Raw genomic sequence first — 21687 nt, 5'->3', positions numbered from 1 at the left:
CTTGTATTTAAAAAAAAAAAATTAAGTATTTCTCTACTCCTTGTCATCCGTTCACCCATCCACTTATCTTTAGTTGTAAATAGTCCCATGCATGCTTGGAAACTTCCAGGTGAAACAGTCCCTGAGAGCACCTTCATTTCTTCTAGGTCCGAGGCTAAGAACTAGTCCCTGGCAGTCCTGGCAGGGATGGATGAAGTAGACAAAGATAAAGCCACGTATTTACATGGCATTTGAAGCTCTTCTGAACACACCTCAACACAGGTTGACCTGATCAACCTCACACCAGTCTGACAGACAGAGACGCTGAGCTCGGAGGGCTGTGAAGAAACGTGTCCAGGTGTCAACTCAGGGGGCTGACTAGCAGCCACAGTCCCAACACCTGGCCCAGTAGCATTTCATAAGGGCAAAACTTTCTGCTTGTCTTGTTCTCCCAGTACTTTCATGCCCTGTGCTGGGCACGTGGCCTCACAGCCAGCAGGCGACCAGAACATACACTCCCATGGACCCGGATATGATGAAAGCAAGCTTCACCCTAGAAGTATCTTCGGCTGCTGGGAACCTTTTTGTTCAAACCAAGCTGTTCTGTTCTTCAGAAAGCAGCGGGCTGCTGAGGGGCCTGCTCTCTTCACAGTTCTGTTCTTCCACGACCTGCTCCTCCACTGCCCGCCCCAGGCAAAGGGGAGCTGTGTCCTGTAGCGGGCCTCTCACATCACCCACAAGGAGGCATCTGGGGAGAACAGTTCAAGGTGAGTCTCAAAAGGGCTCCACATCTCAAAGTAGTGCCACCCAGTCAAAAGCCGCAGGGGTAAGAAGAGGGCCAGCTTTGCTGAGGGGTGGGCTTGTCAACCCCAGAATTATCAGTTGGGTTCAGGGCAAGGAACAGGAAACATGGGAAACATTGACAGAGACTGAAGACGGCAGCAAGCCAGAGAGAGAAGGGTCTCACTGCCTCATAAAGAAAACGAGACAAGAGCAGAAAAGGCCACAGTAGATCGAAAAGCAAGATTTGATGGAAAGCAATGTGGAAAGGAAGTGAGATGGGGCAGGCAGAAGACACCCCTCCACCCTGCCAGTGTAACTCAACCTCTGGTTCTCCTCACCACCCCTGAGGCTCTCCCCACACCCTCGCACAGCTGACACCTTCCCACCAGACCACATGTGTGTGTGTGTGTGTGTGTGTGTGTGTGTACAAAAAGCAGACTTTGTACAGAAAGGTGGGGCTGCTGCCCTAGGTCTCCTTTTCAAGTTCAACTTCCCAAGAAGCTGTCCTGCCTGGGAGGTAAGGGCGACTCTATGCTCAGAGCTAAGAAGGACCAAGTCAGAGGAAGGGAGGGCTGGAGAAGGGCAAGGAGGACCAGGGGCCTCTGAGCACTGGAGTCAGGGAACAGGGCTCTGGGGGTCCTGCAGGATCCCAGTTTCCCCCAACCCTGGCCTCTACACACACATGTACACATGCACGCACACACACACGAGGACAGGAAGAGGAAGCTTAAGTAGGATTAGGGGCCAACTAATTGTGGGTAAGGAAATTGCCTTAAAAAGGAGCTCCCACACCGCTGACTTAACTAAGGAGCTTTCCTGGCCAGACAAGGGGAGGGTGCAGCCTTGCTGCAAAAGGTATGGACAGAGGCACATTTCTGCACACAGTGAGCGCCGCGTGTCCTGGGAAGGGAAGTCTTCCAGGCCTTTGAGCTACATGGAAGAGGAGTTGCACAGTAGCTTCTTATTTTCCAACAGCATGTACTTCTGCACTCAGTGCGCTTTGGTTCAAGCATCAGCAGCCACAAGGCACAAAACAAAGCCCAGGATGCCAGCGATTTAGCAGAAGCCAGTAACTCACGCACTTCATCGTTAACAATGTTCCTCGTCTCATTCTTAAAGAAAACCTGTCTCAAAACCCTCTGCCAGCATGGAGAAAAATGTTCATTTGCAGCTCAGGACAGAACTTTTGATCAGGGTGGTGGGCTTGGGGAAGTATTCTTCAGAGAGATAGTGAATGATGAAAATGATCACATTTTTAAAGTTAGCTCCTCTGAAACCGGAAATGTGAACAGAGCTGACTTGGTGCTAATACTTTCTCTTACTCCTGTAAGAAAGAGGAAAGGCTGTGCTCAAGGTAGCAGGGATGTGCAAAAACCACAGTAGAGCTTTTGTGAAGAAGAGCAATTGTGGCTTTTTGCACAAGTTATTCCTAAACCGAAGCTGGGGACAACATGTGACACTTTTCAAAGTAGCTTCTGGACTGGTGTTTCACTGAAATGAGAAGATCTTTAAACAAGACCGGAAAGCCAAAAAATCTACATTTCATGACCTCTGCAGGAAAGTAATAGTTGCATTGTGGAACATTCTAGAATGACAGGCTCAAACTATGTACCGGAAGAACTTGTAAGCCTTTTGGGGTAGAAGTGGAAAAGGGAGAGAAAATGTAATTCCCAGCAAAGGTTTCCCTCCACCCCACTCCCTCAGCTAATTCTTTGGCTCTTCTCTTCCCAGTCTTCTACCAGAAGGGATCTGACTCAACAGCTGGAAAATGGAAGTAGGGCAAAAAACACCAAAAAAATTAATGTCAATCTCAGGAAGTATAGAGCACTTGTAACTCAAAAATTGCCTGCATGTATAACACATCTACCTCATTAGTTCATCACACTGGATGTGTACCTAGATGTGCTGGAAGGGATCTTCATCACCAGTGTTGCTTAAAAACGAATCCAGAGCCTCCCTGGTGGCACAAGAGGTTAAACACAGCACTGTGAAACTATCTGCTGCCACTGCAGCATGAGTTCGATCCCTGGCCAGGGAGCTGACCCACAGGGCTCAGCAGACCTCTCCTATCTCCCCACTGCTCTCCTCAGCAGTGTATTTCAGAAGATGTGCCTGTACTATTCCCCCACTCTGTTTCTGGTGAATCCTCTCACCATCCCCACCCCTGCACCTCTGACCTGTAACTGTTTCTTGAATGTACAAATAAATAAACCTTTAGTCAAAGTTTCCTTTTTAAAAAGTCATTAATTGATTTTTTACATCATTCTTCATTTTATGCATTTTTCATCTTACTTGTAATCTTTACCACCAATTCACCCATGTGCCATTAACATAGTCCCGTGCAATCTTCCCACCCCAGTTTTGATCCTATCCCCCTCTTCCCCTCCCCCTGTAAAATAATCTCTGGTTTATAGTTGTTCATTGTTTTTTGTTTTTACTTTATTACTTTTTTTTTTTTTTTTGCTGATGGCTTATGCTCCTGCTATGTTGCAGCAAAAGGCATGAGTTTATCTTTTTTGATTGCTGAGTAATATTCCATTGTGTATATGTACCACATCTTCTTAATCCAGTCATCTATTTTTGGGCATTTGTGTTGATTCCCCATCTTTCCTATTGTAAATAGAGCAGCAATAAACATAGGGGTGCAGGTGTCCTTTGGATCAATGTTTTTATGTCCTTTGGGTAGATACCTAGGAGTGGGATTGCTGGGTCATATGGAAGCTCCATTTTTAGCAGTGCGAGAACCTCTACACAGTTTTCCATAGTGTACCAGTATACATTCCCACCAGCAGTGTAGGAGAAGTCATCAAGGAACAAAGAATTTCGATATTTTTAAAAGTGTTCTGGTACTAAAAACCAGACAGGTTTACCTTCATTTTTCATGCAAAACCAGCATAATATTGATATCAAAAGGTTACAATAAAACACCCAAACTAGATGATGAAGAACACACTAAGTCCAAAGTGAGCAAAGGAAAGATTTGAGTAGAAATTAATGAAATGGACATTCAATAGGACAAAGAAGAAACAACAAACATGAATTGTTTTTATAAAAAAATTGGCAAATACTTAGACAAAAATAGTATCAGATATGAAAGAAAGGATTATAATTGATGTTACATACACAAAAATGATAAGAGATAACTGAACAATTATACACCAACAAGCTAGGAGAAATTTTAAAATCCCTAGAAATATACAACCAACCAAGACTGAATCATGCAGAAATAGAAAATCTGATAAAACTATGTTCAAATAATGAGATCAAAGTAATAATACCCCCCTGCCCTTTCCATTCTTTGACTCCATACATTTGGCTATTTTAATTTCCTCATGCCGTGGAATCATGCAGTCTGTGTCTAACTTTCTGTGATTGACTATTTCATTTAGCATAAACTCTTCAAATTGCATACATGTCATCCCATATTGCATAATTTCCTTCCTTTTTAAAAAAGATGTATTTATTTATGCATAGAAGAACTGGGGTGTAAGCCAGGAGTGCAGGAGCTGTGAGAGGATTCGCCAGAGACAGTGGGGAGCAGAACAGACAGATTGACTGAAGTACGCTGCTGAGGGGAGCAGTGGGTGAGACAGGAGAGGTTTGCTGTGTTCCTTGGCTGGAGATCAAAGTCAGGCCACAGTGGATCAAGATAGTGCTGAGACTTTAACCCCTGTACCATCAGGGAGGCTCCTGAATTTCCTCCCTTTTTAAAGTTGAATGAGACTCTATTGTATGTAAAGTACTCCCCTTTGATCCACAGGGTACACATTCCAAGATTCATGGAGGATGCCGGAACCCATGGAGAATCCCAAACTTTACAGGTAATAGGCTTTCTCCTATCTATATACACTATGGTGCTTGCCTGGGGTTGGCTATGGAGAAACAATGCTAGTCTACAGGCAGGAAATGAAGGAAGATGAAAGTTCTAGATATAGTCTGTTCAACATTGCACCTATACTCACAATGTCGTACACTTAAAGTATTAAGGTGACAGACCTTGTGTTGTGTTCTTAAGACAAGAAAATAAAACTTAAAAATCTGACAAAGCATGAAAAATGAATTACTAAGATATGGGAACTAGCGGTATATTAATATACTCATGCTTTCACTAAGTGGGCGCCATTCAAGTAATGCACAAATCATTTAAAGTTTTTTAAAACTATTCATCTGATTTACTTAAGTAACAGAAAAAACACTATTATGATGAACAGTGGAAAAAGTTAAAAACTTAACATTGATTCCTATAAAGCCTTTAGAAAGGAAGAATAGTGACATTCTTCATTCATAGTAGAAAGTAACAATAGTTCAGGCTTACTATTGCTATAACCCTGGGCATTTCACAATCTCTTTGCGTATGCATATTTTTATTAGTGTAAATAATAGATGATTCTCAATGCCAGGATGATTTAATAAGGTCAATGTAAAATGTTATTTGCACAATGCCCAATACCCCGTACCACATTACTGCCTCTTCTTTCACCTGTGAAATAGTCATTAACACCTTGTGCGACACACTGAGGGAAGTGACACACGATCGATCTTGGTTTTTCCGATCCTTTCCATTTGCACCAGTGGATGTAGAATGCTTCTCTTGCTGCTCTGGCTTATGTAAACAAAGTAACAGTCTTCCTGACCACTCTCCCTTCCAAGACCTCCCCTAAAGGGAAAATTGTACTGACGGCTCCATTGTTCGAATTAACCCAGTGCTTCCCAGCTCATAAACTAGCTACCCTGCATGACTCTATTGGGTAGCTAGAGTTGCAAACTGACGCAGTACATCGTTTCACTCCAAGTTATGTATACTTTTACTACCTCTACACAAATTGACTTCAATATCATTAGGTTCTGACATCAGCTTTGGTTCATGAAAAACAATTAACCAAATGACTCTGTCATACCCTAAAAATCATTCATTAAATTGAATGTACTTTCAGAAAGAAAGGAAACTTAAAAGAAAAGGCAGGGAGCAAGTAACCCAAACTTGGGGGAGTCTTAAAACTAGGTAAAGGCAAAAAGGAGAGTCCAAAAGAATAGAGAGTCAGATTGAGCAGTACCAAGCCTTACCTGGCTGGGGAGGTGAGCAGGGCTTGAGGGACAACCAAGGACACAGAAAATGAAAGGGCTAAATTTGACCTTCTTGTATCCCCTGAAGCACCACCCAACTCCCACTCAAAGAGGGTGTTTGCTGGGCTACTCTGACCCTCAGGCCTGGAGCCACACCCATTGGCTTCACACCTCAGCTCCACTCCTCACCACACACACACACCACTGGGTAAATTCACTGTGCCTTTATCTCCTCACCTACAGCCATCTCTTTAACTGGGGCTGTTTGTGCTGCCTAAACAGGCATCAAGAACAGCGCCTGGAAAACAGTATTATGATGCCAAGTGTTAGCTGTTTACTGCAAATAGTCCCAGAGTAGCTTTTTGTGCTTTCTCCTCCTGTAACATTTGTCCCACTTGGCATCTTACAATTTCCCTTGGTGGTTGAATAAGTGAGATCCACCCAGGGTCTTCTTGATTTTGAGTGACTCAAAGCCAACTGATTTGGGACCTTAATCACTCCTGTAAAATCAGTTCAATTTTGCCTTGTAATGTAACCCACTTCCGGGAGGGACAGTCCATCTTGCTGACAGATGTGGCTCACATCTCGTGAGGAGAGGGAATTATACAAAACATGTACACCAGGCAGTAGGAATCTTGGGGACCAACTTAGAATTCTGCTTACATTCATGATTAATTTCTTTTGTCCTAGATCATAAAGTCTGCAAGGGCAGGCTCCATGTTTGTTTCATGGAGTGAATGAAAGAATGAAGAGAAAAAATGACATAGAACTAAGGAAAAAGAATTGCAGATATTAGGTGTTTTGATTCACCAAAAGCCTACCACTACATTCAATGCTCATGAGGGAAATATTACAACTTCACAAAAGACTGTGCAACGCTGACAAGCCCATAACCCAGGTGAGCAACAAGGCTGACCCCTTGGTTGGTGTTTGCTATATTACTAGAGGCAATGGGAGAGCTGCCTGCGGCCTCTGCTGCCGGAGAGGCTCCTAAACCACTAATTCTCCACACACCCAACTAGCTCCTGACCTGCACCCGGAACTTAACACCTGGCTCTCCTCACACACAGCCATGATTGTCTGATCTTAACTGTTTATGAAAAGATCAAGGACATCCTGGGTGAGGGAAGGAGGGGGAGAAATAGCATCTAAGGGTGAACCTAAGTACTTCAGAGAATGAATTTGATACCTTACCTCAAAGACACCTGGGCTTTTTCACTTGGTGTGTATGCAGTTTGGCAGTTGCTAAAGGTTCTGAACAATGCATCACTCTTCTGTTCTTTTAGCAACTGAGGCTCTGTTCTGAGTGAGGACCCAGAGGAGTCCTGAGGAGTCAGTATTTGTTCTAATACTTTCATTGAGCTCTAACTTCCATGTCCTTCAGCCCACCGAATTGAAAGTGTACAGCTTTGTGGCTTTCAGTACATCTAATTCTAGAATATTTTCATCAGCCTAAAGAAAACCCCTCCCCTTCAGCATCAGGCCCCAATCCCTACCCCTCCACCGGCCACTCATACTCAGTTTTGACTAGAGCAGGATCCTTCACACCCCTCCCTTCAGGAGTTGTTCCTACTCCAGGGAACTTTGAGCTAAACACCATTGGCAACTAAATTGTCCACCATACTGCTCAGCCCTGCCCTGTACATAAAAGATCTGGGCTTCTTGAAGTTGGCCAGGGAAGAGTAGCAGATATTTTCACTGCCTCCCACACTGCCTACCCTTTCTCCAGCTGAGACCCACTATGGCTACATTTCTGCAACCTTTCCTCTTTGACACCTGGCAAGATACCACAGCACTTCAGAACTTAGGACGGAGGTGGGAAAGAATCCACCTGGACTAACGCAGCTTAGGCACTTGTACTGGGCCTAGTCTATGTGAAGGGTTGCATAGCTTTATCTCATAGGAGTCCCTCAGTGAATGGGTGTCCCTCTCAGGTGGAATGGAGGCAGGGAAAGATGAACTGTTTGCCATACCAATAAACTACACCAAGATAGAAAACCAAGGCTGTCTGATTCTTATGCTGTGGCTTTTCACCTCAACACGGGACGACTCTCAGTTCACAGAAGAAGCTGGACAAAAATGTGGTCAGGTAGAATCCAAATCCTTCCTGTACTGAAGATATGCTGGGCACGCAGTAGCTTCTGCTAGCTCAGGTCTTGGGCCATCTGTGAAGATACTAAGGTACTTAGGGCAGGTGTATGGGAGGGCCTGAACCAACCCCCTTACACACACACTCACACATCTCAGTGGAAAATATTTTACCTCAAAGAGGCCTATTTTCTGTCAAGAATTCATTTTCATTTCTCCAGGGATTTCTTTAAAATGGTTCTTGGACTCATGTTATTTTTGCGGAAAGCTGTACATTTCTTAATGCCTCACCCACCAATACCTGATGGAGCACTGGGTTTCTGATGAGAAAAGAGATAAGTGCTCATTGTGGGAAACTTTAAAATTCAGAAAAATATAAAGAAGGAAACAAAAAGCACCCGCAACCAAAGATAACCACCGATAACATGTTAGAGTATTTCCTTCTAGACTGACGGGCTTGCATATGCTCTCAATAAAGAAATAAATATACGCATTTGATGCATCGCTAGCTTCACACTGACTCTATGGCTTTCTACCCACTTTTTCCCTGAACACTATGTGGGGGTGAGCATTTTTCTCTTTAAGTGGTTTCCAAATGTGTCCTTATGAGGAATGGATTTTTTTAAATGAATGAGCTGATTTGAGTCGTGGCTCTCTGAGGCATGTTCTTTTAACTATAAATACCCACCATAGTAACAAAGGGAGACTCCCCAGCACACAGAAGGTGCCAGAAAGATTTACATGATTGGTATGGTGGCCACAGAGCTCCTCTTCCTGTGGCCCTTAGTTCTGTAGTGCCAGGCACCAGCATGTCGCTATGGCACATCTCCTCAGCCTGTGCTCAGTGTTAAACTTCAGTCACCTGCCCTGTACTCATCTCTCAATAAACAACTGCTAAATTAACTTAAAATGGTTTTGGGGCATTTTGGGGGGGGCCCATGTAGTAAGCAACTCCCACAAAAACATTTCAGTGAATGTGGTGATTCACTTGATGGTCTGTGGGAAACAAGGTCGCCTTTCTTCCAGGTCCCTTTTCCTAATTTCAGGTCCATTACCTCGCGCTGAAATCTTGGGGGCTTCCAGCTGTCCTTATCCTTCTCCTCGAGCATCAATTTTTTGAAACCATGCTGACAGGCACACAGAGAAATGGGTCCCAACATGGCCTCCAACTTGGTTTAGGGGAACACATAGGAATGAGACTGAAGGCGCTTGTTCTAGGGTGACTCATAGTTCTCTGGGCCTAGTCATGGAAAGGCAAGCCCTCTCCTGGGAAACCTTTTTAAGATGAAGAATTGCTCACCCCATTAAGAGAATCAGTTTCTGGAAGATAAAGTTAGGCAAGGGAAAAATCAACTCATGCTTTCATCCAAGGAACTTAACTTTATAATAACTGGGCAAGAACCCCTCTTTTTAATCAGTTTCTATACAAGTATCAAATAACTGAATACTATTAGCGAAAAAGAAAGAAAAAAACATAAAGCTATTCCCAAACATACTTCTCTATCCTATCTGTTGTCATAGTTCCTTCTAATCTTGTCTTCACATGAAACTTTTCATGGTTGTAATTATAAATCTATATAATGCTTGTCCTGATGTTATCATTTAAACTTTTTCCAACTTTGTTGAGGTACAATTGATAAAGTTCTAAAGGATCTGAAGTATAAATCAGGATGTTTTGATATGTGTATATATTGCGGAAAGATTCTCCTCATCTAGTTAATTTAGACGTCTTTCACCTTACATATTTATCTCCACTTAGTCGTATCTAACAAGTATTTCTGTTTTGCTCTACATTTTCACAACCATGGTTTTAAAAGACAACACAATAAAATGCTTCTTTTTAATACCATCACAGCACCATGAGATTATGGTTTTTCTCCTACTTCCTGCAATGGGTAAAGGGTTAAAAGTTTTAAGATATGACTTCTGCCTTCACATAACTTTTATTCTTTCTGGTAGATAGTCATTTCTTCAAAGACCCTTATGCAGGCAGGTGCAGCATCAAATTAAAGACTGTCTCATCAGGTTCCCAAGCATGAGCAATGGTGTGCAACTGGATGAGTCATTTTCAGTGACCTAAGTCTCCCACCCTCAAAATAAGATTCCGTATTGGCACCTGTAAGACCTACTGTTAAGCTGAAGAAATGTTTCAGTGGCCTTGATGTGGGGGTTGTATATGTGGCAACCTCTCCACACCCTTTTAATCTGGTTGGTGCCTTTGATAAAGAGTGTGCCCTGGTGGGTTCACACCCACCCCCCAGGGTAACCAAGTGAGAAGATCCTAGTATCTTGGAGGGTGTCAAATGAGAAGCAGACTCTCTCTAACCCTATGTGGCTCAGCTGATAGAGGTGTCACTTGGACATTTTAGTCCTGAAATGGGGTACAGTATTTTGACTCATTGCTATCAGCCTCCAACCCCAAGTTGTATTTAGAGACAAGTAGAGGTTTAGACATTTTTTTGAAATCCCTAAATTACTGCTTGCTGATTTGCACAAGCATTATCAATTCAATGATTTCTACTGTGGCTCTCTTCCTTAAGTATAGACCCTTTTTTCTATTCTGATTCCACAAAGACAGCACAATCTTGATACAAGGAAATCACCACTGGTCACCAATGCTCAGGAAATAAAGCTACTAGTGCCAATGTTTTCTCAAGTGAAGAGAACTTATTGGCTTTAGCCATTCTAACTCCCAAGCGGACTACCACTCCCTAGCCAACATTCAATTCTGCTAAAAATCACTTTTTGCACTTTTCTAACTAACACTACTGGGTGTTTTTATACTGACCCTAAGGTGATGAGTGTTTGTGAACTTACTATGACTTTGACCAATAGTATCCTGGGCTGGTTGAAATAAGCATCTTTTACTGTGGCACTAAGGCAGGCACAAGGATGTGGGCAGTGCCAGATTATCTGGAAATGAAGCCTTAAATTTTGATTTATAGAAACATTGTGGAAAACAGCTGCTACATAAGAGTCAGGAGAAATGCCCTTGGCGCCATTCCCTACTGCTTAAAATAGGGAGTCGTGAATACTTAATTTTCTCCTCCTCTTTAAGACCAGCTTCTAGATATTTCCCTGCTAAAAGGTGGTAGATTGTACCCCGCCATTGTCCAAAACAATGAAACAAAACAAGACATTTTCCCCTATGAATGCCTATTTGGTTTCCTCAATAAAATATTTCAGTCGTTTGTCCACAACCATTAGCTTTCCTCTAATTGCTCTGACTCAAATGGAGATTAACTCTGTGGTTGGAAATTTTGCGACATTACCAAGAAAGCTCAGTCAGTACCAGGACTCTTCTCCTATTTGCAACCCCAAGGAAAGACCTTTAGCAGGAAAGGCCAATATACTGATATGCAAAGCAATTATGCGATGTTTGGTAGAATTCAAACCATTAGTGAGCCTACCCTTGTCTCCACTGTTTTTTTTTTTTTTTTTTTTTTTGGTCAAAGGAACCAGCTCAAGGAAATTTTTAGTGAGACTACCTAGCAATTGTTTGTGTTCTTGAGGGACAAACAAGTTCTGGAAAATTAAAAGCCAGACAATATCAAGTTTATGTTAAACGGGTAGTTTCAAAATTATTCCCCACCAAAACTTTGCTTGCTTTTCTCCTTGCTATGGGTCATCATTTGCTGGAAGTAGAAATATGGCTTTTGTAAGATGTGAGGACATGACCTGCCACACTAAGGATCACATCGGAAGTAAAAGTAACAAGAAGCCCAGTCAAGAAACTAAACACATGTTAAGGCTAGAGCAGAGGGATAGCAGGTCACAGACTCATGGGGGGTGGGTTGAAAGAGACCTCTGGCAGTGGTACTTGTCAACATGCAGATTCCAAGGCCCCAGCACAAGACATTCTGATTCAATAGGTCTATTTGGTAACTAGTATCTCAGGTGGTGATGCTGCAGGTGGTCCATGCTGATCCCACCTTGAGAAGCCCTGCTCTAGCAGGAAGGGGGTGCAGCCCACTCATTTTATAGATGAGGGGAAAAAAGGCCTTGAAAACTAAAGCAATTTTTTCCAGACCCTTGAGTACAAGATGAGGAAGGCAGGATTCCTTGTCCAGGCACTTTGCCCCACGCTGTGGTCCTAGAGTGTGGTCTTTTTCCTTCTTCTTGGACTCTCCACATTAACCTATGCTAATGGCCAAGGCGGTCAGGCCTGTTGCTTCCAGTTGGCACTGGTATCTCTTCTCCCAACAGGCCTCAGACTGGGTAGGTTTCTCTGGTAAGGAAGGGGCAGCTACAAAATTGATCTGATCCCCTTAGCTTCATCATTCTCCAAAGAACTGAGCAAACCACAGCACAGATTTTCCTGGAGCTGGAATTCCAAGCAGTAAGGACAACTGGGTTGTGTAGTCACCTCTGGTTAATACAGCCAGTGCTTTCATGTGGGTGACCCTAACCCTGGAAACTTCTAGTCCCATTGAGGGCCTGCTCCAATGTACCTGGTCAGTAAAAACTGAGATATTTGATCACTTTACATACTGAAAGAAATCAATTGGCCATGCTTGTAGTATATTAGTTTGCTAGGACTGCTATAACAAAGAGCCACAAAGTGGCTCTCATAAGCAACAGGAATGCATTGGCTCACAGTATTGGAGTCTACAAGTCTAAAATCAAGGCATCTGCAGGGTTGGTTTGTGCTGCAGCTTCTCTTCTTGGTTTGCAGAGAACCATCCCTCTCTGCATCCTCACATCGTCTTCCTCCATACATCTGTCCTAATCTTTTCTTGAAAGGACCCAGTCATAGTGGACTAGGACCCACCCTAATGACCTCTGTGAAATTATTTCTTTAAAGATGGTATCTCCAAATATAGTCATATTCTAGGGTCCTGAGTATTTGGACTCCAGCATATGAATTTTGAGGGACAACCCATATACATGCTGTCTTGTTTATTTCTACAATAAATAAAAAAAAAGCATCTGATGGTGGTGACAGAATGTAGGGAGTGTGGAAGAGCAGAAGAATGGAACAAAATCTGTCTTAGGACTGTCTAATGAAAAGAAACATACTTGTTATGTAAGAGAACTAGGTATCAGCTAGTGAATTCAATCAATTCAATACTAAAAAACATGCACTGTATACTTTTATTTGCATAGAACCCAACATTCTAGAAAGATAAATGAGTGCTTCATGAAAACCCCCCATTCACAGTTCACTGACAAGATGTTCTCCTCTGAATCAAGAAAAAAGACAATCATGCTCCACTTTTTGGAATTTTCCAACACTAAATTCTCCAAATCTTTTAGCTTTAAGGGGGAAAAAACAATAACTGATTATCTCAAATATTTTTAAAAGTATATAAAGGCATCAACATTTTACCACTGAGAACATAGAGATTTACAGACCTCTCATTCACAAGCTCCAAAGACATGGTTTACTATGGCTGACTTAGAAAAACTAGAAGACAAAGCTATAAAGTGTGGCCTGGCAAGAGAAGCGAAGACATCATAAGAGAAAAAAAATCTCAGTGATAACAAAATTGTCTTGGATCAGTCCTACACTCCTAACAAAGCCATTCTAAGTGGAACTTCACACTTTCTTGAATAAGAAATCAGGGTCTTGAATTCAATTCTCTGTTGCGGATATAGGTTTTGTTTAATCAGTGTCCCATTTGGGGAAAGTACAGAACCCTAGAACAATAGCATGAGTTATGTGTCTTTGCAAGGAACTCTTCCCATCTAGCAACACGATAAGGACATTGATTATCTGAGAGAATTGGAGGCATGAGATGCTGAAGGAAGGAGTGAGGGGAGCATCCGATATACTGCCAATGTCACCCATTGTTGTGGTTCAGTCTAGCCTTGACTTTAGAGATAATGGGGAAGTTAGAAAGTAAGAGCTGAGTCACTTCAGCACTAGAGTTGCTAGAAGACAGAGGTGGGCAATCCTGAGTTTTGGTGGTCACAAAGTGTGGCTTCTGGTGGGCCACAGTAGCTACTCTAGAGCTCGACAACAAACAGTGGAAAGAGAAATAGTGCACAGAAGTTAGAACTTGCAGAATTAGCCTTCAACTTGCTGCTTCTACTTTGTCTATTTGGTGGCCTATTTCTGGGTGAAGTTTTTTTTTTTTTAATCATAACATCATTTCTTTCTTGAAATAGCATAATGGCAGTGTTTACTGAGGGCTGAGGTCTGTTTTAAGTGCTTTGCAAATAATAACTCATTTAATCCAGCTAGGGAAATGGAGGTACATAAAGCTGAAGTAATTGTTTACGATTATAGAGCTAATGTGTGAGAGAGCCCAGGTGAGATCCTTGGCAGTCTGACTTCGGAGTCCATGCTCATCTTCACTGCCGTGTATACACTACTGCTTTGTCACTGCATATGAAGGAAGGACAGTGGAGGCAACTCAACCCAGTTCTTCAGAACCAACAGAACAAAAGTCCTGAAGATGTTCATTTTCATGCAACCAAAGCCCAGTCTTTTATGTAAGTAACTTACAAATTATAATGTTGCTCGATAGAAGTCTTTCAAAAATGTTGCTTCCCAAAGGAGACTAAAACATTTTCTGGAAGAATAAGTGGCTACATTACCAACATTATCCATGCTATCAGTCCACATTTACTAATTGCTTTTGCTGTTGATTAGCCTTTGATGCCAAAGCTAATGTGATTGTGTTGGGGCCTAGTTGAATGAGCTTTCTGGTCTACCTAACACTATACCCAAATGATATAGTTTACTGGCTAGCATGTCTTCAGCTGGAAACAGATGACTTAAAGGTTGACTCTAGTGTCAGAAAGACCTGGGTGATTTATATTCAAGCACCTCTGCCACTTACTAGACTTGTGACCTTTGGCAAATCAATGAGCTTTAGTTCCTCATCTGTAAAAGGGGAGTAAAGATATTTCCTACTCCCAAAGATTCTAAGAACCTGCTGAGATTTAAAAAAGGGAAACCCAGTGCATGGCCCCAGAGTAATCCTTGCGATCACCACCCAATCAGCAGGTTCCTTTGATTCTACACGGGAAACCCACCAGTCTTAAACCCTGGGTGCCATCTCAGGGGCTCTCAAATGAGCCTTGTTCATTTGTGGCTTCTAGGCTGTCAGAGACCTCTCTCCCAGTCTTGAGTCAAGCATACACAGACCCATTTGAATGGGATGAATAACGGGCTTTTGATTAACAGGGCTCAAGAATTATACATACACCAAGTAAATACTCAGTGAGTGGCAACATGAAAGGTGCACACAATAAGCAGGTAGTTGAATTGCTTTGCCCCGCCTTGGCTGTGCCTCACTTTCTCCACCTGCACATGGGCCTAATAATACCTGCCACCTACACACCTTCTTGCTATTGTAAGGGTTATGGTAGGCAAGGGTGATAGAGAGCGGGGGATCATTAAAAAGATGTATATCTAACAAAGTGGAAACCTTTGAACTTTCAGTGCTATGGGGTTGTCATGTGGAGACCTGTTATCTTCATCTTTCAAACTCCTCTTCAGTGTCTTAATTACGTTAGATGTGAGTGTTTCCTTCTGGCCCTAAGCTAGTGCATACCTACCCAGGAGAAGATTCTGGATTTTGGCAACCCATACTCCAACTTATGTCTTGTCGAAAGTCTCTTGAATGATGACAATGACAAAATAAATGTCGCTCCTTATTACTGCTACAGCTTTATGTCATTTGACATGCAGAGAGGACAAAGGAGAGTTTTGTCTGCCCATAAAAGGTTTATGGAGGTCTGAATTGTCAAAGGTTATGGAGAAGTGAATGATATATTTTCAGAAGTGCTGCCCTAAAATTTATTGCAGTTCATTTATCTTTCATTCACTTCACAAATACTTACTGAGCATCTATTATGTGCCAGACAGTGTTCTAGGCCCTAAAGGATACAGGAGTAAACACACTGGCAAAGCCCCTCTCCTCATGCACATTACGTTTTTGAGAAATTAGACAGACACCAATCAATTAAGTGATAAATTAACAGGATAACTTCAAATAGTAGTAAAAGTTATGAAGAAAATAAAAGGGGGTTATTGGGTACAGCATGACCAGAATGGGGGGAATGATTTGCTTGGGATAATTTAAGAAAGGTCTCATCCAAAGCAGCTTATGTCATTCCAAGGCATGGGGCTTAGAGGTCACAGAGCTTGGATACCCACCGCTAGGGATTTCTTACTCTAGCTGGGATTCCCTTCAAAGTTTAAAGGAGTCACACTCACCACTATTAAGAGTTTAATGTGAATTTAGTGTCAAAGCCTTTCCTCCCCAGCTAGAGCGATGAAGCATACGGTGGCCGAGAGACTGAGTGGGTCATAGGATGAGGAGGGGAGGAGAGGGAGCTCTTCACAGTGTCTGCGTCATTGTTTCCGCCTTCACATCAAGGTGCTTTACCCTCAGGAACAATCTTTAGATGACAAGTGACTAGAAATTGGTTTGAGAGGTTTCCAAAGCCATAGATATTGTGGTCACTGTTGCCATACCTGCATTCTTCCCTTCCTATCAACAAACACTGGAAAAGCTCTGATTCATGGCAACCAGCCTGCCGGGCGGGCTTCTTGTTCTGAGTCAGAGTGGAAGAGCTCAGAGGCCTTCGGTTGGTAGGGCTTAGTAATGAGGAAGGAAACGGTTACTAGGAAATGAAGAGTTGCGCTCATCAAAGTGATTGGTAACCAGAGAACAGTGACTTGGTTCTTTGTTACATGGTGCAATAGAAAAGAGTGGGTGTGGGACAGAACCAGGCCCAGATGACCCCGCACTGCTGAGAGGGGCAAGGCCAGCTTCCTATGAAGCTGCCTGGGAAGTAGGTGGGGACGGCCCCTGTTATATCTCCATATTGTTTATTTTTGCTTTTCCCAAAATAAGCAATTTCAAACTTTACTTTCCATGTGGAAACTATCCACTGTTTCCTACCCCCAAAACGTGGGTGTATGGAAGAATAAAACTTTGTGGGTGGTAATCAGTGACCTGAAATTGGAGGTTTAACTCACAGCAACATTCCTCTCACCTTCTCCTTGCTCTGTCTTTACTGGTTGTTCATTCAACTAGTAATGTCTGCAGAACATTCTAGAAACATTTAGAACTCATCAACAATATATATAGCACTTAGCCTGTGTTTAGTTATGTTGGAATAATTTTCCATATAATCATACATTTCATCTTACAATAACTTCACAAGATAATGATCTTGTTATTAACCCCATTTTATAAATTAGGAGACTGAAACCCAGTAAGGTGAACTAACTTGCCTCGCTATGGAATGGTATGGCAGATTCTAAATCGAGGCAGCCCACTTCCCCTGCTTATTTCTTAGCCATTCTGCCATGTTTGTTTCTTTCACTGTCTTTGTGATAATGCATTGTTGCTGGCTGCTTGGGCATGTCTGCTTAAACCCTGCTTCTGGTGCTCACTTCATGTAATATTTATCTCCTCATCTACTTCTAGAAAAGATAGGAGGTGATGACTTAGCCTCCGAGGGCTCAACCCACTAGAAGAATAGTTCAGATGTCTACCAGCTGGCTTATAATTATTTGTTACCCACCCACACATTTCCCCCAAGTGTTTTTCATACCCACTTCTTCCTCAGAGAATCAGGGCTGCGAACTTCTAAAGCCCAATGGGTACCATAGTATTATCTGGAAACTATGAGTTGAATGGGCACCTTGCCCAGCAATGGCCCTGGCAGACACTCTACTTTTCAGAGGTGACTGATTTCACACTCAGAAACTCCAAGCCAAAGCCAAATTTTGCCAGGATGAGAGCCCAGAGTTGTGTTATTATGTATAGTAAGACATCCTACCCTGGGCTCTTAGGGAAAGCAGTTGTCTTGATGAGTTAGTTGGTTTGGTTGTGCCTGGGTTTGCTGGTTGATGCAGTGTGCTCAGTGTGCTTAGAGAGTCATGTGTTTGTTACAAGGTCAGGGCTGGTTTGTGTGTTGCTCTTAAGGACACATACTGAGAAGGAGTCCATGAAAGCCTAAAACCAAAGATCCATGTACATCCACAGAAGAACAGGTCAAAGTGAAAACAAGAAGCAAAGAGGCACATTCTAAAGAGCGTTTGTAGCAAATCAGGATGAGATAGTCTCAAGGAGCTAAGGCCAAACTTGCCTTTACTTACCATCATCTACAGGTCAACTTCAAGGTGTCTCTTATAAAGGAAAAAACAACAACATTACACCCTTGAATTTGATGTCCCCTCCCTCACAGACATCTGCTTCTACTTCTTCATAGAGATTGACCACTCCTGTCAATAGAAAGTCTCTTGTTGATCATACTTTTTCATAAACTCCCTCTTAGAATTTTCTGATTCCATCATAATAACCCACAAGAAAGGACAAGAGAAAATAAGCCTCCATTTAAGAAAAGGGGATTTGCCTAATTACCAGAGGCTCAAGGCCCACCCCCAACATCCTTCCACTCCTTATTTTGGTGTCACTTTGACCTTGAATCATTGCTTTCCAGTTAATTACTTGGCACATGGCAATCCATTGCTTCAAGATGGCAGAATCTGGTTTTTGTTTCTTTGGTAGTTTGTTTTCGCTGTCAAAGTCCTTTGAAACATCTCATAAATCTAAGTGAGGTTTGAAACAGTCCAAGAAGTTTTTTTTTTTTTTCAAGTTTCAGTTAGGAAATGTTTCATATTCCCATGTGGGAAGCAGTTGTGCTTGGTTTGTAGTAGCAGCCGTTCTCCAAGTGTGTGGCAGTTCTTTTAGTGAATGCTTAGTGCTGCTGGGCACTGTAAAATCCTGAGAAGAATCTAGAAAGGCTGAGCCAACCAAAGTGTGGCATTACTTAAAGATGTTAGTCTTCTATACGGAAGAACTCCCTTCATTGAACCTTCAGGGGATGGCCCCTTCTCTGAGCACACCAGGAAGTCAAATGAAAGAGGAAAATGGTTGCCATTTATTGAGCACATGTGTTGTTCAAGGGATTTCTCATAGCTTTTCTCTTTTTATTGTGACAGCATTTCTGTGAGGTAGAAATGTTACAATCATTCTCATTGTGCAGAGACCTGAGAATCAGAGGAATTTAAAAACGTACCAAGCCTCAACTCAGCTTACAAGTGGCATGGCAGTGCTCAAATGCAGTTAGTGAGGATCACTATCCTGTACTCTCCCCCAGAGTTCTCCAGTGCCTGAAGGGGAGACTGCAACTGTTCCGTAGCGTTTTAGACATCTCCTGTAAAGGAATGCATTCATTGCTTGCATTTCCTCAATCCTGAGACATCCCTGGGTATCTTAAGACACACCATTGGTCTAGAAAAAGCTTTTGGAAAAGAAGATAGACCCAACAATGTCAACAAACGGAATGACAGTGATGATTAGGGTTGCGACTCGGTTCACCTCTGCCACTTGATAGGTGTGCTTGTGTGGCATTTCGCAGAGCTTGCTGACATTTTTTATGCATCAGTTTCTACTGTCAGGGAGGGGGGTCAGAGCTGTACCTAGTCCATTGGGTTATCAGTGACTTGATACTGATGAAGCACTTAGAATAGCACTGAGCACACAATCCATGGCACGTGCTTGCCGTCATCGTCACCATCGTCATCATGGTCATCATCATTACTATCGTTTTAGTCGACATTCTGATTTTAGAAACCATGAAATATGAAAAATGTACTTTTTGAAAATGAGGACATGTCTTGTGCTAGAAGGTCAATTTTCAGGTAAAGTGTACTGCAAGAGCTACTGAAATAAAAAAAAAGGAAAAAGGAAATTTTTTTTTTTTTTTTTTTTTTACTATTAAGGAAAGTGAGGAAGTAGATATTGACATGATTTGAGCCAGTGAGGGCTGACCCAAGGCTTGTCTTCAGTTCGCATCAGCTTCATGACCTGAGCATCAGCATGTCTGCCACCCCAGGAGTCACTTTTCTTCTGAAATCCTGAGGAAAGGGGTTTTACCCCCTCACATTCATTCCTCAGTCAGACAGTCACGGGGCAGCCACGTCTCTGTCTGAGATCCCTCCCACCACATGCAGTGATTCCTTTCGGCAGCCCACTGCCCACAGCTGCACTGCTCACCAGGGTGGGGGGCCCCTGGACATAGACCCCAACTGGGGTGCTGTTGCCTGGGATGTGGCCCCAGGCCCAGTGTGTGCAGCTGAGTTTTGCAGGCATATCAGACTTCAGCAGAGCATAGAGAGAATTACAACCAAGATTAATGAGGGGGAATTGTAACGAGGGCAAGAGATGCCAACTATACACTAAGGTGGGATATTTTGCCTTTGTTTTGTGCAACAGAAGAGCAGGAAAGAAACCCTCACACAGTGTCCTTGCTGAACACATCCTGGATCCTAGCTTTGCTCTCCCCTACTGAAGACTATGGTCTTCCCTGGGAAATGACGCCTCCATTTTCCAGGGAATTATGGGGAAGTATGACCTTCCTTCAGGGAAATCCTGCTGTATAATAGCAACTTTGAGCACTTACTGTATGCCAGGGACTGCTCTAAGCACCTCGTCAGTTTCAACTACTGTAGTTCGTCGACGTTGTGATGTGCACATTTACATTTCTGAAACTAGAGCATCTTAAAATCAATGGTATGTAGAGATGAAGGGGTAGCGGGATTTTCTTTTTTATTGGCCCATAAAGCAGTGACTTCCCTTCCAACTGGTGAAGTCTTAGACTCAATGAGCTAGGGCAGTTTAATCCTCATAGCAGCTTGATCACACAACTCTTTATAATAATGTTGTACAGAAGCTATCACCAAGGCTCAGAGGAGGTACACAGCGGGTCACTTCAAGGTTGCCTGAGGTCACTCAGCACTTCAGTATTGAACATGAACCCAGGCAGACCAAATCAAACATCTTGAGGGCACATCCACATCCTCCTGGGTCAACTCATCACCCATGGGATCCATTCATCATCAAGGAAGATCAACCAATTCATACACGAGGAAGAGAAACAGCTCCCACAGGTTCACAAAACCTGCCCAAGCCAACCCTGCCAAGTTGAATTGTCATGCAAAAAAGTGGCCATATTTTCTTTCTCCTCTTTCAAAGAGTGCCCTGGGAGGGCGGGTTCTCCAGAAGCACAAAGAATAAGCCCATCACCACAGAGCCACAGTGCCAAGCTGGCAGAAGCCATGAAATGGAAAGGTTTCTCTTTATTCTGGAGGGGTGGCGGAGGCCACACTGGCATCCTTGCAATAGACAGTTTGCAGATATTTAATAGCTAAATATGTTTGAAAATTTCTAAGAGTCACGGGTCACTACATTTTTATTTATGTATCGAAACAACACTGGTTGGCAATGTTGTTTGCATTTTAGAAGTACAGGGTCTCTCCCCTCAGATGGTGTTATCACATTCAGCACAGCACCTAGACACCCACAGTCCACCAGTATCGTCCATTGAGCTCCTCGCCCCTCCCACCCCCTCTGGTTGACTCAGTTCTTGAGTTAGCTTTCTAGAGTTAGTTTTTGAGTTTGGCTTTATCCGACCCTTTGCTTGGTTTCTCTAAATTCCACAGATGAGTGAGTCCATTCAAAGGTTGTCTTTCTCCTTGTGAGTTATTCTGCTTAGCATCACCCCTCCAGCTCCATCCATGCTGTCACAAAGGCAAGAGCTTATCTGTCTTGATAGCTGAGTAGTATCAAAATCCATCGTGCATCGATACCACATCTTGAACTTTTAAATTGAGAACTGAGGAATACAAATGAGCTTCTCTGAAGGGCAGCCTGGGAAAAACTCACCTATGCTTACTTCTTTTCTCATGACAATCCCCATCTGCAAAGTCCTTTTCTTGGTAAGTCTTTCATGCTCTTAATTTTGGAAACAAAGCACCACTCCACTCACCTTTAAAAATAATTTGACGTGAAAACATGAAGT

Source organism: Condylura cristata, unplaced genomic scaffold (assembly GCF_000260355.1).
Source record: "Condylura cristata isolate star-nosed mole 26May11 unplaced genomic scaffold, ConCri1.0 scaffold00019, whole genome shotgun sequence".
NCBI lineage: Eukaryota > Metazoa > Chordata > Mammalia > Eulipotyphla > Talpidae > Condylura > Condylura cristata.
Note: the sequence above shows the minus strand (reverse complement) of the source record.